Source organism: Lonchura striata, chromosome 7, assembly GCF_050655825.1.
Source record: "Lonchura striata isolate lonStrDom1 chromosome 7, ASM5065582v1, whole genome shotgun sequence".
In the NCBI taxonomy this organism is placed as follows: Eukaryota; Metazoa; Chordata; class Aves; order Passeriformes; family Estrildidae; genus Lonchura; species Lonchura striata.
The window spans coordinates 30,977,258-31,001,670 of record NC_140709.1 but is presented as its reverse complement, the minus strand read 5'-3'; the positions used below and the strand labels follow the sequence as shown (position 1 = coordinate 31,001,670).

Here is a 24,413-nt window from a genome sequence, read left to right as displayed (position 1 = left end):
TCTTTTTACTTAATCCAAGCACAAATACATCCACAAACCCAAATGTAGGTATGACTTAATTGCAACTTGTATTTCTTGTAATCGGGCTGGTTTATTGATATCTCATATTGTCTTATCATTTTGATCATGATATTCCTACCAATCATTCAGGTTACTTTCAGAAGGATTGTTTGGCTTTGTTTGTTTAATGTGACCATTATATTGTCTCTTAAATACACTCCCAATCACATCTTTAGGAAGAAGAGAGGCCTGAATAGCAAGTACTTGATGTTCCACAGATTTTAGGATACTAGGAATTAAATGCTTGATTGTAATTGGCTATTTTTATCCTTAAAGATCTCATACACTGGGTAGAAAGCATAGATGAAAATACTCGTTCAATTTTTTTTTTACTTCCAACATTCAGCAATGCACTAATTCTCCTATGAAGACCAAAGTTTAAATTACATGAAGGATAATTTCAAGCAGGATAAAATATGTGGTTTTGTTTAGTGTTAAAAAACCTTATCCTTTGCAGCTAGAATGCAAGTTTTAACTATCTGCTATTATCAATTCATATAATATTTTCTATTTTTACTGACAAAGGTTGCAATAGAAAATGTCAATTTGCATACAATTTTAATGAAGCTGGAAGAATTTTCATATTTTTTTATCTGTGTCTTGGAACTCTTCTTAGAACTACACCTAAGAATAAGAGACTTGGGTGAAATTCTAGTCCTACTCTTCTAAAGTTTTAATATAAAATTTTGACCTAATTTATTTGCATTCAGGAAGTCTCTGACAATGTCCCTCTGAAGAGAAAGCAAACACATGTCAGAGATAAAGTCCTGTCAGGAACTTGACAGCGATCCCAGTCTTACCTGCAAGATTCCCTTAGGAATTGTCAAAAGTCTCACAAGCCCTGCTGGAGCCCTGCACAAACTCTTAAAAAGTCATTTAGTCAAATATCCCTAGGCCTTAGGCAGTCTTCAGGATCCAGTTTATTTAGTATATTTTCTCTTTTTCTTTTTTTTTTGTATTTTTTAAATCTTACACTGAAGCTTGTACACCAGCCCTTCTAAATAATCTTGTGAGGTTTCTAATGTGTAGAAAATACAAAGAGAAGGGAAGGTGGAAAAGTTACTCCTAACCTCTCCTTAGTGCCACAGATCTTTAAAAATACTATTTATATTCATGAAGGAGAATTTTTAGGCCCCTGAAAAATCACTCAAATTGTAGAATAAAGCCATTTCCAGTAGTGGGGGGACCAACAGATCACAAAGAGCTCATTCCACTACATCTTCAGGATCAAGTATTAGGAGAAACTCAGCCCACTAACTTGCTAAAGCAGGTCCTGGAATAGGATTTCCACCATGGCAAAGGAAAGCAACTTGCCTGCCACCAGCAAAATAGCAAAATACAGATTCTGGTAGAAAAAAACAACAAGGTAGATGAAGCCTTTTACATTCTCTGTGGGTATCAGACCTTAATACAATTTTGTTATGACAGTCTTGCAGTGACTATTTGAATGTTTGCTGCTAGACCTATAACAAGGAATTTTAAAAGCCCACAATCTAATATATAGGCTCCAACAGACCATCAGAAGGCCAAGCTGAACTAACACACACATAGACTAGAGGAAGTACTTAGTTAGAGTGGTACACAGACAAATATTTTCTTTGGCAGAGAACAGGTCTCTATAAACAGGAACATGGTCCAATCATGCACTTTTTGCAGGAACTAATGTATTCAAATTCCAAAAAAAGTCACTACTCCAAGTTATATAGGAAAGAAAAGAACAGCTAAATAATCATAGAATTATTCACTTTCATGAAGCTGGACCCATTTCAACAGCATACCCCTTCAGTGCTATTGTGAGGTTTTAAAACTCGGTGTGTTGTACCCAGAGAACCATTAGTTTCTATAACAGTAAATCCTTCAATTCATCTAAAGACTCTTTGCAGTTGTTTATTTTCAAGCTTTATTTAGTGTCACATTTACACAGTCAGATTCAAATCAGCTCTAAATGCCCTGACCACAGAAGTCAGCCAATGTCAGAAAACTCAAAGCCAAATGCTGCTTTTCTAATGATGATGAGAAATTCATCAAAGAAACAGCAGAAACAATTATTCAAAGTGCTATTGAAACTTAACTCTCTGAATATTTACCAGCCTTCATGGAAATTGTTCTCCACTATCAATAAGAAAGAGATACAGTTCTGTCTGTTATTCACTCATATTTACACAGGGGTTACTGGAAGGCTTTAATCCTATAGCTTGGCTTGTCTACAATACTCCTCTTTAAACATATATGCGTCTAATACTTATCCTGACAAGCATGCTCTACATTTTTTCCCTGTTTTTATTCAAAAGTAAATCTATCCATACTATTTTGAGGACAGCCATAACTGAAGTTTGATCTGCTTCTTTAGTAAGCATGCATGATATACACCAGGCCTGTGGAACTTGGTCTTTCTCCAAGTTACCTCTGTTGGTCCTGGAATTCTATAAATTCACCTATTTCCTCCATCTCTGAAAGAAAATTTATGTCTAAGGCAATTGACTAGTTTGTGATTTAACAATCTAGGAAAATGTTCCCCGTGAATACCTTTTCCATATCCTCTAAGAGTGACACAGTATCCTTTTAAAAGCAAATGTACTCCTAAATAGCTAGCAAACAATTCATGTAAATATTACTTTTTCACATTTGAACTGATGAATGCAGAATTTCTGTGGAATGACCCCCCCTAAGGGGTAATGCCACATTCAGCTTTATAATTATGTGTATACTCAAACTTAAGAGTAATTACAGAACATGTTTGGGGAAATCAGATGAAATTGGCACAGTCCTTCATCTGTGCAATCCTCTGTTCCCATTGTGGAAATGGGGGCTTTAAATGCATAACTGGAGAGAAATATTTTTGTAAGAAAGCCAGCTGTGTGTCAGGCAAGAAAATTCAGTCACTAGTACTCAAAAAAAAGATTATATACTTTGAAATCCCAAGGTCATCAATGCACCTGTGTAAGTCTGATTAAACTTAACTGACATTTTATACATTTGTTGAGGGAAAAACAGTCTCCTACAGCTGCAGATCTTTTGAATGACTGCTCATTTTCGTGGCTTTTTATGTCTGTAGGCCAGATTATAATTTAAAATTGCATAAGCCATAGTATGTTTCAACAGACTACTCAACTTTTTTGGCTTTGTGTTAGCTTAGTCTTAGCTCTGGGTGCTGTATCTGGAGCTGCTGACAGCTGTGGCTCAAAGCTGCACAGCTCCTCCAATTGTCCCCACACTGCCAGGGGGCTGGGAGAGACTCAGCCTGGCAGCCCAACACATGCCAGTTCAAAGGAGGGCTCATCCATGTGACTCAGCCTCTTGTTCTCCGAGCTTTCCCACTCCCCAGAAAGAGACCTGGACATGAGGAGAGCTGCTGGTGTCTGCACCCAGTGATGAAATTCCAGAAGGGCTCACGCAGCAGCTCTGGGGATAGGACACAATTGAGCCCTTGTTTGGCAGGGTCCTGTTCCCTCAGGACCCATTTCTACCTCTCACTAGGGTTCAAAATACATCCCTTTAAGTTGCTATGAAAGCTGCTAGGGCTTAAAGAGCAGGTCAGGGCTACAGCAGAGCCCAAGAGAGAACCAAAACTGTTTCAAACCAGCTCAAAAGCCAAAAACTGCTTTAAAGACAGTTCTGTGTAAGTTTCATGCAAGTGCCCAACTGAGGACATTCAAAAGTCTGCAAATTCCAAGAAACACAATTCTGGCTAGATTAAGAGGGCTGAGAAACAGGAAATAAATCATCTGATTTTAAAATCCCATCTTCTTCAAGCAACAGATTTGCCTGAGATTTCCCCTTTCTATCAGATGGCCAAGCATCCTCCCACCAGGCCATCCCCCGGCAGCTGCTCTCTCCTTTACAGCCTTTACTCCATCCGAGTCCCTAACCAAAAGTCTGACTCACTTCATAGTGCTTTCTCAAAAGCTATTTTTATTTCCCAGCTTTGTAATTCTGTCTCAGATGTTTATCTATTTGCTCCTCCCTCCTCCTCCCACATAAGAACTTAAAAGTCTTTTTTCCCAGCCAAGATAATAAAATAATAAAGCAAGTAAAGAAATTGTGAGCTAAAGTATTTTGGAACTAAAGAATTTATAATGTATTACAAATTAACTTTCTGTGTATTTCTGTAGCAATGCAATGTTAAAAGTGTTTTGTCTTTTTTTTTTTTTTTTTTTTTTTTTTTTTTTTGTCTTAGAGCAAAGTTCCCCAGAAAATACAGAGGGAGATTGGAAATTCAGCATCATGCTAAGGAATACCTCACTTTCCCCTGAAAAATGAGGTTACTACAGTTGTGCAGTCATCCACCAGGAATCCCTCTTACTGGAGCATAAAAGCTGCTCTTTTATTAAAAAATTCCCTGCTGGATTTTAAGTTCTAGTGAGACATGCAGGAGGTGCAGGACTGATTTGGGGAGTGCTTAAATGTACTTAATAATAGGAGAGCTGAACAAAAGTAATTCTTACTGAAACTTTTTCTAAAAGTATTGAGATTTAATTTAGTTGAACAGAAACATAATATCATGTAAGACTAGTTATAACTATTCTCAGGTTTTGGCTATAGAAAGCAGTTACATCTGCAAATCAATCCCTGACAAGCAGGATGAGTCATAGTTCAGTCTGTTTTCATTTAATTAGAACTTTTTTTTTAACCTATGTAGGGTTTAGAAAAAACAACACAGACAACCATTGCAACTGAAAAATTATCAAAAGGCAAAATGAAGAAGTATGGCTAAAGTATTGAAACTCAATGGCTAAGGTATTCCTGACTCCAAGAAAGCTCTGAAGAAATAATGGTAACCTTTTTAATTTGCAGAAATAATAAGTCTTGTGAAAGGATGCCCAAAATATTTCTCAAAATTAACACATGGTCTACTACTTGCTTATAAAAGGTAACCTTATATTTAATTAACCTGGTAGACATATATTATATTAAAAGAAAAGTAGTGAAACAGAATGAAAACCTGAGAATAAGCAAACAAGTTAGAGAGAAAACTACAGCCTGATTTCCATTTTTGCATTTTCTTTTTATTAACACCCAGTGAAGAGGTGGTTCTACAGTAATGCAACATGGTTTAAAATGCCATGTGTTAATAATGGTTAAAAATGATATTTTAAAGCTTATTTATCTTTGGACGACATGCAAAGAAAAGAGAAAAATAATTATTTTTGAAAGCAACTGATGTAATCACAAACCTGTTGCGTTTTACTTTTGTAGAGGAAAATGATATCTAACTTTAAAATTCTTCAACGGCACCCAGATGAACATCTCACTCTGAGATGCTTCATGTCACCTCAAAAACTATGACACAGAGGCTGTCACTGAAGTGAGAGACTCCCATGGGTACTTCAAGCATTAAACTAAAGTGACTTGGCATAAAGATTACATTGTTAAATACAAGATTATGTACAATTATGTAAATAACTTGGGTTATGCCTAAAATGAGAGAAAACACAACGTATTTTATGTGGACACTCCTTGTGCTAGGTTGCTATCCTTTAAAAATAGATGTTATAAGAGATCCTATTTCGCTTCAAGTTCAGGAGTGCTGAGCAGTAATGGGAAAAACAAACTGGGGGCATGGTATATTTTACCTACTCAAAATGAGATTAGAAAGATTTGCATACTTGGGCCAATTCCATAACTTGCTTTATAACACTGTGCAATGGTATTTTTCCATGCCATGGTGTTTATTCCCTAACTGCTTTCATCCTTTATTCTCATGCTTCAGTACCTGTGCCTTGGGTTCAGACTAAAAGTATTTCAACTTCACACACACACACAGACAAATCAGTAAGTAGATAGGAAAATGGGCATGGATGTTTGTTTTTCTGCCCACAGCTGAAAATAGCAATAACCATATATAAAGTTTGCTACAATAGCCACAATAAAGTTTGACTTAGATGGAGTCAGTGTCCATAACAACCCTCAAGTTTTTAAAATTTATTTAGACCATGTGGAGATAGCTCATAGCATAACATAAAGTTGAAAAATCAGAAATTAACAATTTAGCAAAGGGAAAGACAGCAATAACAACTGCACATAAGTTACATATATTATGACGGAAACTAGTGAAAAATCCACATTATGGGATGCCATGACAGATATTGCATATCTAGATGCAATATCAGCAATGCCTTGACTGAAGCTTGCCAATGTCAACAGATGAGATGAGAGTTTCATCAGTTTGCCTGTGTGGAAAACTTGAAATACTGAATTAGCCTGCTAAATGAAGTTGATGGTCCAGAAGTGAATACAGACCATTACACTAAAAAATTACCCAAACAGACAAAATTAAAAGAATAGGCCAGCAGTAGGAAAAACTGGAGCTAAGGCCATTCATTACATTTGGTACACTATCATGCCTGAATGAGCAAGCTCAAAATGTAAAAACAGTATTTTAGGATAACTAGCACTATTGATTATGTGTCTTGAAATAGGACAAAAAACCCCTGCCCACATACCATTCTTTATAAAAAAATTACTTGTGTCCTCAATACTGTTTAGTGCTTCTATTGCATTTACTTTTGTAGAAGCAATTCACTTTTTTTGAGTTAGGGATGGAAGAGGACTTGGAGCCAGAAGATTCAGCACCCAAACCCCATTCCTTGGTAATCAGATGAAGGCCATAGGCACTAGGGAAGACATCTGAGACAAGTATTAAGTAAAAGAATAAGCAGAGAGGTACAAAATAACTACAGGGAAGAGAGACAAGAAAAAGATGAAATTTGTTTGTGTTCCTAAAAGCATCCATACGTCCATATAATATTCATACTCCCACAGAGCTAGAAGGAAGGACCAGATTGTTGATTTCAGAGTGCACCAGTGTGTAGGGGAACAATGCTGTAATGTGCCAGCTCTGAGACTGCAATCTGTAGGTGTCCTACACCAGAAAGCTGAAGAAAATGCAAATCCTTAATTCCTTCTCTGAGCCAATGTTTTAGCTCTTACCCAAGACTGTGCCTATGTCCTGGCAGCTCTGCCATATAGAAATGAAATGAACATCACAATGATAGCAGGTAACAGAGGGATAATTAAGGGCACTTGAATTAAATGAAACTGCTTGAATAAGCTTATTGGGCCTCAGTGCATTTCACCAAAGCCCTGGGAAATACATATCCAGCCTGACAGGAATATCCCTGCTGGCAACTCCCACAGGAGTGGGCAACTATAGCTGTCTGACAGGGATGTAAGTAGGGGGTAAAGAAACACTGAGACCTCTGTGCTGCTATTGCTCCTTTCCTGCTCCAAGAGCCTACATACCAGATCCAGCCAGAAAAAAAGGGGTTAAGAATCAGAGAGCTACAGTGCCAGAAGCATGTGGGCTACTGGCAGAAAAGTAGAAGAGCAGTCAAGTTCCGTCACAGCTTTACCTGAAGTATCACTCTGTAGAAATAGAGTAAAAACTTCCCATAAAACATAAAAAAGTGGTTTCCACATTAGTGGTGATACTTCTCATTTTCAGACAAGACCAAAGAACCAAAGACAGAGTTTCCCTTAAATGCAAAAAAAATTAATTTGCCATTATTAAAGCAAAGTAGAAACACATACCATATTAGAATATTTGTCTGTTTGTTCAAAATTTATATCAGTTCTACAGCCTCTATTTGAAAGGTTTTACTGCTTCTCTCTGGACACAAGTAACTTTTAACTTCCAGTAGTGAATTTACTGACCTTGCAGTAATGATTTATGCATAATTTCCTGCATTGCCAAGCATGTGTGGATGCTCTCAAGTGAACAGGGAACACACAGGTTGAGAAACTGTATAAAACAAGCAACTGACATTTTACATTGGAAGTCTTTCCACACAGTTGCCTGCTATTTCAATGATTTTCAGTATTGCAAGTCTAATTGATTGAAAAAAAAATTTTACAGGCAGCCCTTAATTTTACCTCATGGTGTCCTAGTGTGAAAGGAGAAATGCAATTTAATTATATTCTTACCCTTTAAAACCAGCCCTGCCACCACCATATAATAGGGTGTAATGTGGGCTGCTCTTCCCTCAGCACACCCAACTTCTGTGCAGAATTTCCCTATGGACACTTCCTTTTTATGTTTGTCCCTTTGCTTGATGTGTCACCTGAGTGGCACAAACAGGAACAGCAATTATGAAAGGAATGTCCAGGCAGAGAAATCTATCTGCCTGTCATGTAAATACAAAATGTAGCAATTGTGCTGTTTTCTACACTGATATTTCACTGAATTTGTGTCCTGTTGTTTGCTACATGAAATAATTCTGTAAAAACAGATATAATTTCTCTTTCTTGAAAATCTATGCAATAGATTTCTAATATATTGTACTTTTCTACAGTTCTGATCTTCAAATGAATTTCATTTGTACCCATCACTGACAGATTACGTCAAGAATCTGTGCTTCCAAGGAAAGCTTTGTCCAAGTTACACAGGTTGGACAAGTTTAATTCTGTGATAGAATTTTTTCCAATCTATGCTTATAGAAGAGATGTATTTCCGCATGTGCAGCCACACATATAAAAAAGGAAACAGCAGTGTGCCATCTAACAGGAGACCCTAAATGATCAAATATTGGCATTTCAGAGCAGACAGTAGTAGGTGATCCTTTGACTGCAGTGATGCACTGGATCTTAAATTATTTAAGACCCTAGCTTGGGGCCAATGCAAACTTGCCTACTGACATCCTCAGGGATCGCAGCTGCATTTTCACTTCAGGGAAAGCACAAACTGCCTATTCCACTTACTGCTAGATGGATTGTCAAAATTTTGACTCTATTTTTGAGGTACCCCCAATTCTTGGGAAGTCTGGCTGTCTTGAGTTCTTAAAATTAAGCTCAAAGACAAGTGCAAATGGACATCTTCATTTCAGTGTACAAAAAAAGCTGTTATGGAGTTTCATGTGTTTTCCCAATTACATGGATTAGCAGCTTTCAGTCCCCAAAATAGCTGCATCTGTCATCATTTATGTTCTTACCAAAGTAGTCTGGTATTCCAAAGTGGTTAAGCTTCTCCACAACTATGTTCAAGTGAAGAAAATTAAAAAGATGAGGAAAGAACCACCTTATTTTAAATATGTGCAGCCCCAGACATTCTAAAATACCCTTTTTTCTTTAAAGAACAGTTCACTTGTCTTACCTTTTCAATATGTTTTCAAGAAACATTGCAGAGGGTACCTTTTGAAATCTGCTGGTTTAGAAATGTAAATTTCTAAGATTTATAAATACAGTTTACACATTTGTATAGGAAAAAAAACCAGGGCATTTAGTTATAGAACCCTGGGAGATGGATTCAAACTGAAAGAGGGCAGAGGTTTAGCTTAGATATTAGGAAGAAATTCTTTACTGTGAGCATGGTGAGGGCCTGGCACAGGTTGCCCAGAGAAGCTGTGGATGCCCCATCCCTGAAAGAGTTCAAGACCAGGCTGGCTGGAGCTTGCAGCAACCTCATCTAGTGGAAGGTGTTCTTGCCTATGGCAGAGGAGTTGGAACAAGATGACATTTAAGATCCCTTCCAAGCCAAAGCATTCTATGTTTCTGTGAAAAAATAAATTGGAATAGGTTCTTTTTTGCACACCTCTTGACTTTAAAAGTACCTACAAAATTTTAAACTAGGTGTAGCAGTCATATTTCATTGATTAATTAATAAAATACCTCTGCTGAGCAAACATGGGCAAGAGCTTAAACCTCATATGCATCTTTAAAAAGGAAGGTGGTATAAACTCTAAATTATGTGTCCAAAGCCTCAACACTTACAAATTTCATTCAAAAGTTTGAAAAATGAACCCAAAGAGAAATACTGCACTATGACCAGAAAGAAAAGTTTGGAACAAAGTTCTGGGCACAGCCCTTTTTTCAGGAGGAGCTGGAGAGCCTTGTCCTGCTGCAAGAAGAAAGCAAAGCAGAGTCACCCCCATGCCTGTCAGCTGCCACAAACCAGACATGCTCTGCTGACTGTTTCTCCTTGCTTCTGGAGCAGACTTTTCTGGCTGCTTACAACAATTTCTCCAAAATAAAAGAGCATCTCTCCACCTTCAAGGCAGCTGTCATCAAATTCCCTAAAACTGCACCTCTCCCTCCCAGCTTTTTTTTTTTTTTTTTTTTTTTGATGACTTCTTTTAACAGCACAGATCAACCATAAGCAACTCACTTCACAGACCACTGCAGAATTACCATGTCCCATTTTTAATTCTCCATTTGAGCAAGATATTTGTGTTATAATGTTAGCTCACTGCTCTCTTGGATATTAATAATATTGTACTCCATGCAAGAAAAAGTTAATTGAAATCTCAAGGCAGTTATGAAACCATTCAGGAGTTTAACTAAAATTCATCTTGCAAAGTGGCATTTTGGTCCGGTTAATGATAGAAAAATTGTTAGCTCCGTCTCATTTAAAAAACAGATCTCTGCAGAATAATTTGCAGAGACACAGAAAATATATAATTTAATTTTATTTCTGTCTTTAAAACACCTACAGAACTTCACAGCAACTGTTGTGCCTAATTACCGATGTCAATAAAATAAAATTATACTACAATTATTTGTTTCAAGCTCTCTTTTGAGAACAGCTTTCTCTGTCCAGGCAGTAATGAATTCATATTGCCTTTCCCAGCTAGCATAAGGAGCTTAGTGCAGAAATTATGGACATCTTCATGTAGAGTAGAAAATTAAAAATTCTTGCTTTTCCCAAAGCCATTGTTAATGCATTTTGAAGATTGCATTTTACCCTTCGTGAACACAGCTTTGCTCTCCAAGATGAAATCTCACTAGCGCCACTGAAATAAGTGCAATTACCGATCTGCAAAATCAGCATGAGCAAGAAAATGAGGTCTGCTAGGGCCAAGTGTTTCACATTAAACATTGCTGGCATAAAATCCAATGTCTCCAATGTTAATTTCCTTTAAGAAAGGGGCAGGATGTGACTCAACAGAAAGTGTAAGTCATTTAACAGTGCATCGAAACACTTTGTGTTTCTAGTTTGAGTCTAAAAGGCATTTGAGGAGCAGACCAAGAAGAGATCTCAAAGTATTAATAGTACCTCCCTGACAGTAGAATGTTTAAATGTGGTCCATTTAAAGTGTTCTCCATTGTTTAAAAATGTATAGGCTGTGAATCTTTGGTCCTCATGGACCAAGCACTGAATTCTGCACAAACCTCTTTCAAGCCCTGCCTTTTGACAGAGTAATATGCCAAAAAACAGTTGAGCAACGCTATCCTGAAAACCATTGCACTTGCTAAATATAGATTACTCTAAATTTAACACATCAAGAACACATCTAAAACTGCAACTTAAAAGTCAGCTACACAGTAATATAGCACATGATATTAAAATTATAGGGCAAATATGACACATCATGTCTAGAGTTCCTCAAAAGTTCCTTAGGAGATTTACATATGAACAACCCTGTCTGCTCCAAACAAGAAATGACCCATCATTCTATAATAATTTTCAGAGTATCCTGAGTAACCTAAGTATCCTGCTCACAATGCAACCTTTCTACTGTGGCATCTGATTTTTTTTTTTTTTTTTTTTGTCTAGAATATTGTAATTTCAGCATTGCTTCAGATAATGACTGCCTTTCACATGCATCTGACTACCACTTACACCATTACAGACAAGGCCAGTAGTTGCTGGTCTAATGATTCACCACCAGCCATGGTTTTCCACTGTAAAAAATTAACACTAGCCAGCCAAGAGGGAAGAGGCACTTATGATAGCATTGAGAGTAGAAGAAGTGTCAAAGAATTGCAGGTTTTATTCAATCTTTTGTAAATATGAAGCCTGTATGCTATCATGGTGTCTGCAGCTGTCAAAGGCAGCCTATTTACCTATACTGCTAAGGAGACACCAGTAAAATTAATGAATTTTTAAGGTTATGAATTTTTAAAGATATGCTATTAAATGCATTTGCTCTATTTTGTAAAAGCCACCCACCTTGTACACACCAGCTTGACCTTTCATCTCTCATAACCCTGCCCAAGATTACAATTTCCTAAGTTACCAATATTATTTACCCTAATTGTGTTAAAATAAACATCAGCTTATTTAGGTGCCTAAATAATGTAATTCTGGGGAGACAAGGGGATCCAGAGGGTTCATAAACAAATAAATATTTTGACTGGTAAGCTTGTGGTTGACTCCAACAATGACTGAAAGTTAAATAGTGGGATGACTACATAGGTGATCTATGGTTTCAAAATTATTTTCTAGTGAACAAGTGTTATTAGTACATAAACTGTCATAACTATCCATCAAAAGATGCCTTGGAGGCTGAAACAGGCTTTAAAGTTGTCTCTCTGAATTAGGGTAAATAAATTTACAGCTTGAGCTATACCTGTTCAAACTGAGTCTGTTCTCATAAAAGATAAATTCTATTTTTTAGTATTATCAACATGACATATTTCACAAGTATTATTTCCAGTTAAATTAAAAAAAAAAAAAAAAAACCACGAGGCCTTACTGTCCTGACAGAATCTCTATAATTCCCAATCATTTCGCCTAAAATGCTGCCAAATAAGAATTTTCCATTCACACATGCACAAAAGTCACTCCCTCTGCATAAACGTACACACTCTACACACACATATTCATACACACTTACAGAATCCATACAAACAGAATGAAGTATGAGGGCAGCATCTAATAGGGAAACACAACCTCCTGATCCTTTAAGTGTGCCTAAGGCTACAACAGTTTTAGCAGCCACAAAAATTCCACCTCCATACCAAAGACCATTACTGTGGTGCCAGTCATTTACAGAACTGCTCACCTGGTGATTTCCATGACAATAACTGTTCAGACAAAAGTCCTGGGGATATGAGAAATCACCCAAATGAGGGAGGGAGAAGATCCATTTAGCCACACAGCGTCATTATCTACCAAACCACCACAGTACACAACTCCCTGAACATTGCCTGTATCATGCCCTCCTGTATTTTCACATTAAGTTTAAAATGCATTAATTTTCTGCCAAGACCCTGACCCACAGCCTGCTACATCTCACAAAACCTGGAGATTAAACTGATACATTTTAGTATTCTTTCTTTTTCATACTTTTACTCTGTGATTGTTGCTTAGAGGAAAGCTCTTGTATGTTTTTTCCTTCCCTTCACCACAAAATTCTGTTTCAGAATGTAAATTCAATCTGTGTATTCTTCCTCATTTTACTAGACATTCAAAATAGAAACCATTCACTCAATAGTTCACAAAACTTGTACTGCATTTCAAGACTGACAGCTTCTCTGGGTTTTGTTGTTGAAACATCACAATATTTACTTTATCAGCAGTATGACAAAAAAAGAGAATAGACTCCCATTTTCATATTCCAAATAAATTTTAGAGTAATTTAAGACTCCTTGGCTCTTAGAAGTTTTCAAATACAAATCCCAGGAAAATTCCTTTCACTCACTTTTCTCCAGGAGTAGCTAAAGGTGTACAAATATAGGAGTGGCAAATTCCAGAGGAACTTCAAATAGACTCTTCTATTTAATCATATTTATCATAAGATGGTACTAATCCTTCCTTGGGGCCATGTATTTTAAAGCTATATTTGGATACTGAGAATTTTTTGCTTGCAGGGAACATAAACTATCATTGGCCTGATTTTTAATTTAAAGTGATTTTGGAACTTGCCTGCTTACATACCCACTCAGATGAATTCTGACACAAGCCTGAAACAACTTCTTATTTCCCAGTAGGAAAAAAAAAGAAATTGCTTAAGTTTTCAGGCATCTCTTGAGTGAGAACTCTCAGCATAATCCAAGGGTGAAATCCTATCACTGTGAAAGTCCTACTTGCATCTCATATGCCCAGATTTTTAACTACTGTCCATTTTTCTGACACTGACAAGAGTTTATAAATAATTTCATTCTGCAGGAGTTTAGCAACAATTAACATAATTCTGGGGCTAGGGTACAAAAATACACACTGAATGACCATTTTATTATCAAGGAAATATTAAACTACCATCATTGATTTTTCATTTTTATTCTATTGTAAAATTGATTATCAATATACAGCTATGCCAGAAGCACATATGCCAAAGAAATCTGTTTGCAAATTTGACTGCCAAAGAGCAATTGCTTTCTTAAACCTTGGGGAAATGGGAAAATAAAATCTATTGAAAACTAGAGATAAGGAATTGCATTTTCCCTGACATCCAACTACAAAGACTGTAGAAACAGAAGCATGGCAATAATTCCACAATTGTTATTTTTCTGTAACAGTAGAAATATACATTCAAATATTAAGTATACTTTCAGCATCAAAAAAAAAAGACGTTTGTTACTTATTTTGGAGTCAGAAAATGCCTGCATATACTGTATACATAACACTAATGCTCAAGGTAAATTGATTTAAATTTCTGGTTTGCAAAAAAATGAAAAGGAATGCAACTGCTGGCCCAGGATGTTTATCATGTCAGACTATCACTGCCTTGTGCCACTGTTTGCAAATGTCTTTCAAATCAGGAGCCTCTGTTGAATTCTCTTTTTCTCTTTCCTCTAAAACAAACATTTTGCTTCCTGGGAGGATGTTGTATAGTTTCTTTCTTATTGTCTCTTGTTCAAAGGAGCCAGTTTAGAATAAGCAAAAACAAGGTGCAGGGCTGGAAAAGATGCTCAGTCACATCCTGGTAAAGACACACATCTTGGTTTGTGTATGACAAGCAATGTAGATTTCCTGTAGGTAAAACTATAATGACTGCTTCTTTGAAGCATGTCTTCAAAAGTCAAAGCTTGCTGCAAAACCTAAATCCTACTTTTGGATGGAGAGAGACATTTCCCTCCTTCCAGTACCCTCAGGGTGAGAGATGCCAGGCCTTCTCCACCTCACAGAGATTGCCAGCTCCTATACAATAGTACTTCATTTTGCACTTGATACTTCTAAACATCGTTACAAAAGAAATTTCTGCCAATTTCCTCTTCAGCATTGTATTTGATAGAGACTAAAAATATTTCTCTAAAGCCAAAATCATGCCCAAAGATGAGGAAAAAAAATTCAGCATTTCAGAAAATTTGGTGGGGGTCAAACATCCATGTCACATAACACACAACAATGAAGAGCTGCTTCTGATAACACAGTGAAGATGCGTTATTAGAACCAGAAGATTATTTAGGCATAGGCATGAAGACACTCAAACTGTGCATACTGCATGTACTTGTGCACAGGAGAGATCTGCAGTGGGTGGATGCTTTATTTAGGCAAGATGTACCCGTCTGTAACTGCGGGAGGGAGCTGGCAGATGGAGCTCTGGAGTTCCCTGCTGGAATCTGGCCAGGGCACTGCTGTAACCAGCTCCTCTCTTCTGAAACGCAGACAGAGAACTTGCATGTCATATGCTAAAGCTGTTAAGGAGCATTGAGCAACCAGAGACTGATTTCCTCTGCTTTGTTCCTTGCAGACCTATTCATACCTGATGGAGTTCTGTGTAAAACTCCCACCTCTCTAAGACAACGGCTCCATAAACTGCTTCTGTACAAATATGAAGAACAGTAAGGACACAATGCAGTTTTGATTCTGGTTTTAAGAATGGAATAAAAATCTTTTCACAACCATATGGCAAGTTTCAATACTACTTTAAAATTTAAAAAAAAATCCCTCCGAATCGATATTTCTTTAAACAATCATTATTCTCAAATGCCTGCACTTCTAATCTTAGAAACTAATTTAAAATAAAAATCAAAATTGAAGTTGCAATATTTTTTCCTAATTAAAATACATATCCTCCACCAAGTGGTTTAGTGGTATATAAATAAAGAGGAACAGCTAGTACATAAAGCAGCAAACATTTCATAAAAGGAAAGCACTCTGAAATTCACTTAGGCTTTGTTCATTTAGGGCTTTGCTCATGTGCATCCCTAAGCAGGGAGCACAGACACAGAGGACATGGTTTCCTTCTGTTATCCTGCCTTTCCTTAGGCATGTTACTCAAGTGAAGGGATGTTCAGCTTGGATTCCAGACAGAGAACTGCTCTGCAAATTCCTATTGTAGCCATAGCATAACTGCTGCCGCCTCTACAGCTCAGACACATCCTCTGTTTCACACAGAAACTGCTTGGAAAAGATGAGAGAGTTTTCAGTAGGAGCAGGGAACATTTTTCATTCATTGGAGACTAAACAGAGACCTTTTGGAACTCAGCTTTGACACTGGATGAAAGTAATAGCTGCAATCATAAAGCCTAGCTATTCTTTCAGCTCACATGGAAAACTTGTACAAAGTAAATGATTATTTCATGAGCTTCTCAGATTGGAGCAAAAGGCATGTCATGAGTGGCTCTTAGCCTGGAGAAAGCACTTGCTTTCTTCTTTAGCTGCTAAGCAGAGGTTATGCAATAAGATATGCTCCTCCAGAAATGTGTTTCCCTGCTCACAGAATCTGAAACCTCTGGCCTGCTCTAATACACTGCATTTTTCTGCCTTCTGCTTTTCAGCCAGAGAAGAGAATCTATCCAATCACATAGGAAAACATCTCAACGGAGAAAGATGTCCTCCTCAATGTAGATTATGCAGACATGCAGTAAACTTCTCTCCATCCAAGCCCTCTCTGTGCTATGCTGTTTGGAGCACTTTCATTGCAGCAGCTCCCCCTCCTCATACTGGCCCTGCCTGCCTCAGCCACTAGGCCTTTATTGGGACACTAGCTATTCTTTTTGTCAGCACAGTAACACTCCAATGCATTATTCTTTAAGGAAAAAGAAATAGAAAAAACTGTACATTAAAGTCCAAAATACACTGGAAAAGAGAAACAAGCTCACTGACCACAGAGACAAACGACTTGGCTTGGGATAACTGCTGAGGCAGTGGCCTCAGCTGCCTGAGGCAACAGGAATATTCAGTAATCATCTCCTCAGCTGGCACAGTTCACACAGAATTTTAATGAAACACAAACCAACAGTTCACTTTTCTTTAGAAGCTACAAGGGAAATTGCAGTGAACTTCAATTCAATTCAGGAGCAGCTCAGACAACACGAAGCTAAGAATAATAAACTTATCAGCTACTTCCAGGCAAGACACATCTTCTATTTTTACTAAAAATGCAATTGAGAAACTAAAGTTTTAGAGCAAACTAAACACTTTTCAGTGTTGTTACAAGAAGTGACATCCCTGGGCACTGATGGAAATTTGCAGCTCAAGCTGGCCACAAACCACTTGCAGATGCTTTTTGACACACCCACTTGTAATGTACATATTGTGTATGCACTTATGTATAAACAGCAAGGCATTTCCAACCTACATAAAAGCTCTCTCTAAAGAAAGTGCCCTTGGGACAGTGTTTCTTAACAGTTTAAGTCCAAATGTTTTCTGGACTGCAAACCCAGTTAATATTCATGGAAAATGTATCTAAAAGCATGAAACACACATGTATTTCAATTCTATGCATATATGTAAATGTTATATCTATGAAATATTTAGTAAAAACCTGCAAATAGTTAGGACATTTAATCTGCAGTATGCTACTTAGATGAATAATTTATCCTCACATCCTTGGAATACCCATACCTCTGACTTTATAATATCTTAACTTTATGTCCTTTGTGGCTTGTCTCCTGCTAGATCACATCACTCTATGTGTTTTGTCAACTGCTACACATCTACAGTCACTGAAGAGTTAAGTCTGATGGTGTAGAAAATATTTTGTAAGTCAGAAAGCCTTTATAGAGTGCTGTTCATGTTGCAGGGACACTTCGAATTGCTTCCAGACAGTGCTATTTTTATGATGTCATCACAAAAGCAAATCCTATCCTACCCATTCATGACTTGAGTACAGCTGTAGATGAAAACTGCATATGTCATAAATCAATCTTTGCCCAAAATGCTGAACAAAAACACAGAAAAAAGTTCAGATAGAACATTAAGGAGGTCAGGAATTTTCAGTCCTCTTCAGTTCTCACTTTTAAACTCCACTCTTGCTTTTTGTGGGAACTGCTCATCTTAATTTCTGGAGGTTTTTGTTTTTCTTTTTTTTTCCTCAGTAAGTCAATCAGAATGAGTAGCAGTTTCACAAAGAAAACCAAGAAGTTCTGACAGTTCTGACAGCTATCATGCGCTCAGGAGTGGAAGGGAAGCATAGCAAGAGAGGACCAGGCAGGCAGACACTGCAAATGTTTTTGCTGTTCCTTTTACAGTTTCTGCATTACTATTTTACTTGGTCTGACATGACTGAATTTTCCTAAAGCAATTTTCCAGACCTGCATGGGGCCTTGAAGTTTCCCCTCTGTCAGTAACACACAGCACAGGGATAACCTGGAACTACTGCCAAGACCCAGCAGAAGGAGAGCCATACCTACAGTATTAATTTCTCCCATATAGTTTCCACTGCATAATTCATAGACAGGTCTTTGTCTTTCATACCAAAGCAATGCTCAATCAGCTTTTTACAGACTGAAGGAAAAGTGTCCTTTTACTCATCTCTAGAGTATCTGTGGAAACATGAGCCAGGGCAAAGTGCCAGGCAACAGAAATCCCTGAGACCACTGCCCATACGGGTTTTCAACGCATTACATTAAAGGCACTTAAGCCCCATCTTAACTCTGAGAGTTAGATTACTAATGCTTAGTATATAAGAAGGCAACTAGAGTAATCTACAAGTGCCTTTTAAAACTTTTTCTTCTGACACTGTAAAGTTAGTTGTCAGCAAATGTCACCTAGGAAGTGATTAGCACTGCAAGGTGACAACAGGTCCCATACCACTACCAAGAAGGGGCATGGGGAAAGCACTGCTTCTTTGGGATTTGTCATTGTGTTCACCGCTGCATTCTCCACTCCACCTTTCTAATTTTACAGTGTTCTTGTCCTACAGGCATGGAGTATTTATAAAATTTTTCACCCCAAAAATATACTCTAGAATATATATTAAATTTCACTTTTTCAAGAATGTACAGGGAAATAGTCTGCTCATACTTTAACTCACTGTGAAAACAAAACCCTGAATAAATAGGCAAAATTTTTGGTTTGTCAGCCTAATCTAAAAAGAGCAAGTGTACTCAGATTTTAGGAAGTATATTCTGTTGGCCTAACATTTATTAAACTGGGCAGATGCATGACTCGATCACTTTGAGTTTTCACATTAAAAATAGCATATCATGGGTTTCTAATACTACAAAACCTCAGGCTTGAGTTGGCTTTGTGTTGGGTTTTTTTGGGGGTGTGGGGTATGTGCATCTATTTTTTTGTAATTATAGAACATTGATATCAGCAGTTCAGTTGGTTTTGAAGTTTGTTGTTGCTTAGGTTTTTTTGGCTGTTGCTCTCTTTACGAGTTCTCTCATAATTTGTCATCAGTATAAGTCTTAAAATAGTTCCTTCATCACATTTTATTAATAATTTTCACAAACAGTTATTTTAGAAGCCACAAATTAAGCTGCTTTCTGCATGTTCCAGTCATTGCACAAGCTGCAGGGAGCCATACAGCCCCTTTCCAATACTCAAACGTACTCTGGAAAGTTTTCAAAGAGTAGGAGTTCAGTGTTCAACTACAGCTGAATTTGAATGGGAATACCTCACTATACAGCTGTGAAAATTTTCCTCATAAAGTAGAATTCAGAAGTGCTTCAGACATAATTCATCCAGTTAAAACAGTAAAACCTTAATTTTTAAAAAATAAAGTTCTCAAAAAACAAAAAAAACATGTTTTATATGATTTTTCAATAAAACTTTATGTGAGAGGATGTGCAAATTATATAATGAATATGTAGAAAATGTGGGGAAAAAAAACCTTTTTTTTTTTCCCCTTTGGAGATAACAAAGTTTCTCTTCTCCCTTCCCATTTATTTTTTGGTCTTAAAGTCCAATGTTTCTCTTTTCACAAGCCTCTTCTCTTTTCTCCTCTGCTACATAACTTAGTAAAGAGTCTAAACTACCTGATGAGAATCACAGCTAAGAAAAACCCACACATCTGTGCAGCATGGAAGAGCATCAAACCTGCAGTGACTTACTGCAATGCTTTAAGTGCCTATAACATTCCTGTGAGAGCAGAGAGGGAACAAAAAACATGATATCAAACTTTATGAGCACTAAGTTTAGAATTTTTTTCTCTATTTTATAGGAATACAGAACAAATTCATACAATTTTAACTCTGCAAGTTTTCTAGCAGGCAGAAGTTGCAAGTACTGTGCTACTATGACTGATGTTACAAATTAGTCCTCTTCATTCTGGCCAATTTTAAATTATAGTTTTTCTGGAAGCCATAAGAACCATGTACCAAAACCTGGATTCCCTGAAGCAGCTGAGCTAAAGTGTAGTTGCTACCATTCTTTAGTCATTCCAGAGAGCATCTCTGTCACAAAGCCAGGAAGCCAAAGCAGAATTCAAGATGTTAAGACAACAGACTTCAAAGGCATAATGCAAACAATTTCTGCAAGCTTTACTGTTTTCCAAATTAATAAAACACAACCCTTCTTAGATACTGCTCATATAAAATGCCCAATTATGTCTTTATAACTTACAAAACTCTATATAAACAGGATTGTCATTTTGATCCAAAATATCCCACCTGCAAAATAATTTTCGTTGGGCAAATATAGTTCAGTGACATCACACAGGCCTGCACAAAGAAACTTAAAGAGGCATTTTAGATAACCCTTCAAAAACTGGTCATATTTTCTGTGCCACAAATGCTGGCACATACAAAATAAATTCTACTAGTTACTGATTTTATAGTTTTTACCACTGATTCTGCAGTGTTCTAAACAGTGGATGATTTACCAGCACAGAGGCACAGGGAATTTACCTGTGGGATTTTGTGTGTCACATCTCTAATTCATAAACTTCAGCAATTGGCTGACAACACCCTGTTCTTAAAATCTTTAACAGAAAACAATAAAAATTCCACTCCTCAAGATTTATCACAGCAGTAAACTGGCATCTCTGAAGAACTCCGTTGGTTCTAATAAAGATAGACAAGGTCAGAACTGATAATTCAGATATCTGGACTTGGTGGCAACAGCACCCACATTCCGCTAGATTTCTGGAATCTAGAGAATTTGGTATTTTTTTATCAAGTGGTCAAGTCCTATCACATAAGTAGAAATCCCACCAAAAAAAAAGTAGAATTTTGTAGAAAAAGCTTTTACGGTTACTTCAAAAAGATAAAAGTATATGTTTTAGCAATTTCTATTACTGCTTTAGTAAATATCTATTAATTTATATTTTTTCTTACTGGAAAATATATGAGAGCAAGATTTGCAACTGCAGATAGTCTACCACAAATAAGATCTGTGAAGGCAAACATCACAAAAATGTGGTTCACAGATATATATATATTCAGGTGGAGGTTTTTTTGTATTTTGGGGAGGCAGGGTTTGGTGTGGAATTTTGGTTTGTTGGGGTTTTTTGTTGTTGCTGTTTGCAAAGCAAATAAGTGCATAGAAAATGAAGTTACCTGAATCACTTCTCAGGAACACGAAGACATCAACTCCTCAACTTAGCAGTTGATTCACTTTGTTTTTTCCTTAAACATTTTGCATGTTTAGAAGTCCAGGTCAAAGACAGTACATTTACTTCCCCAGCACTTTGTGAAGGCTACAATTCACCTACCTTGACCCTTCAGCTGACATAGCTGCATGCTACTGGAGATGGTTTCTCCTGACAGCCTGTGGGACAGTTCTTACAGTGCCTGGCACACTTTTTTAACTCCACCTAGTACCACCTGTTTGTGAATTAACCTCTTAGCAACATGAATGATTGAGAATTGTCATTAAAATTTACTTTTGCTAACAAGCAAGCACCTATTTCTGGCTGCTGTGAAAAATAATCACAGAAACACAATCAGTTGCAGATGCAAAGCCAGCTTTATCATTAACATTTTGCAATTATTGGTTGCTATACCTTTTCAAAGCTGTCTTTTCTCAGCAGTTATTTATTCTTAAAAAGACACACCTTTCAGGCATAGGTTTGCTAAGACATTACACTATTTGAAAAAAACAATCTCTCAAGTAACCTCTAGTGTTTAAAAAAGGACAAATTTTAAAAGGGTGGGGTTTAGCACAGAAAGCTCCATTTAATAGTGGAACACATGAAATGCAATGCTGTCTGTTATAAAGAAATGCAGCTTTGTATTTTTAATCCAACATTGAGATCTTTATTTTTAAGTATCTTTGAGAGCTGTTTTAACTTGAGAACAGTGACTCTTCTCTTTCACCCACCACGTGGAAGTGAAAGCTGGAAGAATGCAGTAAATAAATACTATAAATACAGAAAGGTATCAGTGCCCTTGGATTCATCTCTTTGAAGCCATCAAGCAATCTTTCATTAAATAAGTAAAAATAGGTAATTTTAACTGGAAAAGGTGGGGGGGGGGGGGGAAGCCAAATTAATATTAACAATGTAAGGCAGGTAACCCTTTACAGAAATTGAGCTCTAGCCATTCCAGAAGCAGGTAGTATTAGGCATCATTAACTCAGCCTCAATAAAATCATCTCTACTTCATAATATGCTGGAGTCTTAAATGTTTAAGAATATAATAAGAAACACAAAATATTTCTGCTACTTACTGCATACAATCTCTCCTTCAGAATAAAGATTCCATCACTCAGATCTAATAGTTTTCATTGAAATAGATCTTTCTCATCAAGTAGATCAAATCTGCTGATAAAAAATTTCCAGTTACAACATTGTATTTAAAAAAGTACACATTTTGTTTTCAAACAATCGAGCCTTCCCCTCTGTAATGACTGTTTCATAAACATATTTATGCATACAAGACAATTTTCAAGACTTCAGATCAGGACACCTGTTTCTTTTATATCACACAATAAATCCATCATTGTGATTGCTAAACTTTGTCAGAGCAAATGGATATTGTGTTTTACATGGAAAGTGGCACCATCTTGAATCTGGCTTAATTTGACGTGATTTTGTCTGCCATATGGACAGGACATCCCAGCAGCTGAGGATGGGCTATGGCCAGAAACAGCTAAGGACTAAAACCGAAACCTGCCATCAATGAAACCCCAGCTACAGCCTGACTACCCACACAGACCCAAGCAGGTTCTGTGCAAGAGCAGGGGACTGGTACAGCCTGAACAACTGCACTCATGCTGTGTTCAAAACCAGAACAAAACTAAAATTGACACTGCTCACATTTTAAAGTCTTTCAGAGGGAGCAGAAAAAAAAGCATTCAAAACCAGGATTTTGTTGCCTGCTTAAATGTCTTATAGATCTGCCTTTAGAAATCTGATGTGAATCTTAAGATTAATAAATACTTCAAATAACCTGGATTTAATCATCCCATAATCCCAAGTCTCAGGTTGCTTGTCTGACAAAGTATGACACCTATGATACATTCCCAAAACTAGAAAAAAAACCAAAGAAAATTATATTTTCATAGTTTATGAAATATTACAACACTCAGTTTTACTTCTTACAAGAAATCATGCTGTTTGATAGAGTAAATTACAAGGTATTGCAAACTGAAATAGAGTTTATGGAACTCTTGATGGACTGGACAAGCTGTCTTATAGAAGCAGATTACTGAAATGCATTACCTCCCCAAAATGTGGGGAGCCAATATGATGCCATGGTTTCTGGTCGTGGTGAACCCACAGCCCCCAAGGTCTCATTACCTGTGCTGAGGGAGTACATGTAATGGAACATGATTTTCTGTAACAGGTGTTCAATGAAGTTATTACTGGAATTACTACATGAGAATTAAGTGTCAGTCTAATTCCTGGTAGGTTTTTGTGCCTTTAAAAATATTATGTCTTGGCTACATACTTTACTTGGGTTGTCCATTTTTGCAAGCAGATGCGTAATTTCCCACAGTGCAACACAGAAGTTTTGTCAATGCATTGTTGCATTGTTCCACATATCAACACGGCCAGATTCCTTTTCCAAAATATAATCTGTGCAAATGGGTAAATTAAATCAGGCTGAGCATGGCAGCAATCTGTGGAGTGCCAGGAGAAGGTCACACTGCTGGCACACAGAGCCAAGGGCCAGCCAGGAGATGCCTGCTCAGTGCCCAACCTCAGAAACTCATGGCAGGGAAAAGGAAAGGACCTGCCACATGAACCCAGTAAGAGGCACAGATTTAATCAAATAATTTAATGTATGCTAAATAGAATTCCCTTATGTTCTCAGAGCCGAAGTGCAGGAAAAAATACTGTTCTACAGCTGAAGTGAATGGAAAAATGCTATGAAAGCCAGGATTGGACAAGACTTGTGAGTCACTTCAGAGCTATCCAAAGGGATACAGAGGTCGGCCACTCACTAGAACGTGGGCTGAAACAGTCACTGATTTATTTTCCAAGAATCCCAATAAGAGGCACTCTCAGGGGAGCACAAGGCAAGAGACTTTGCCATGATTGCAGCTATAAAGATGACTACAGTTCAGAAATTCTGGCAAACTTGAGAAGTTACAGTAGAAAGTCAAACTATACTCTGAAAGTTCCGAGAATGCAAGC

The 24,413-nt window shown here is 37.2% G+C and overlaps 1 protein-coding gene across 1 annotated transcript in view; it reads right to left on the bottom strand.

Annotated features, from left to right (window-relative positions):
* COL5A2 (collagen type V alpha 2 chain) overlaps positions 1-22,569 on the bottom strand; it is a 128,697-nt gene extending 106,128 nt beyond the window's left edge. Inside the window, exon 1 of the mRNA XM_085585315.1 lies at positions 22,502-22,569. The gene's annotated coding sequence lies outside the window, so the exon portion shown is untranslated. The remainder of the gene's footprint in view (positions 1-22,501) is intronic.
* Positions 22,570-24,413: the final 1,844 nt, after the last annotated feature.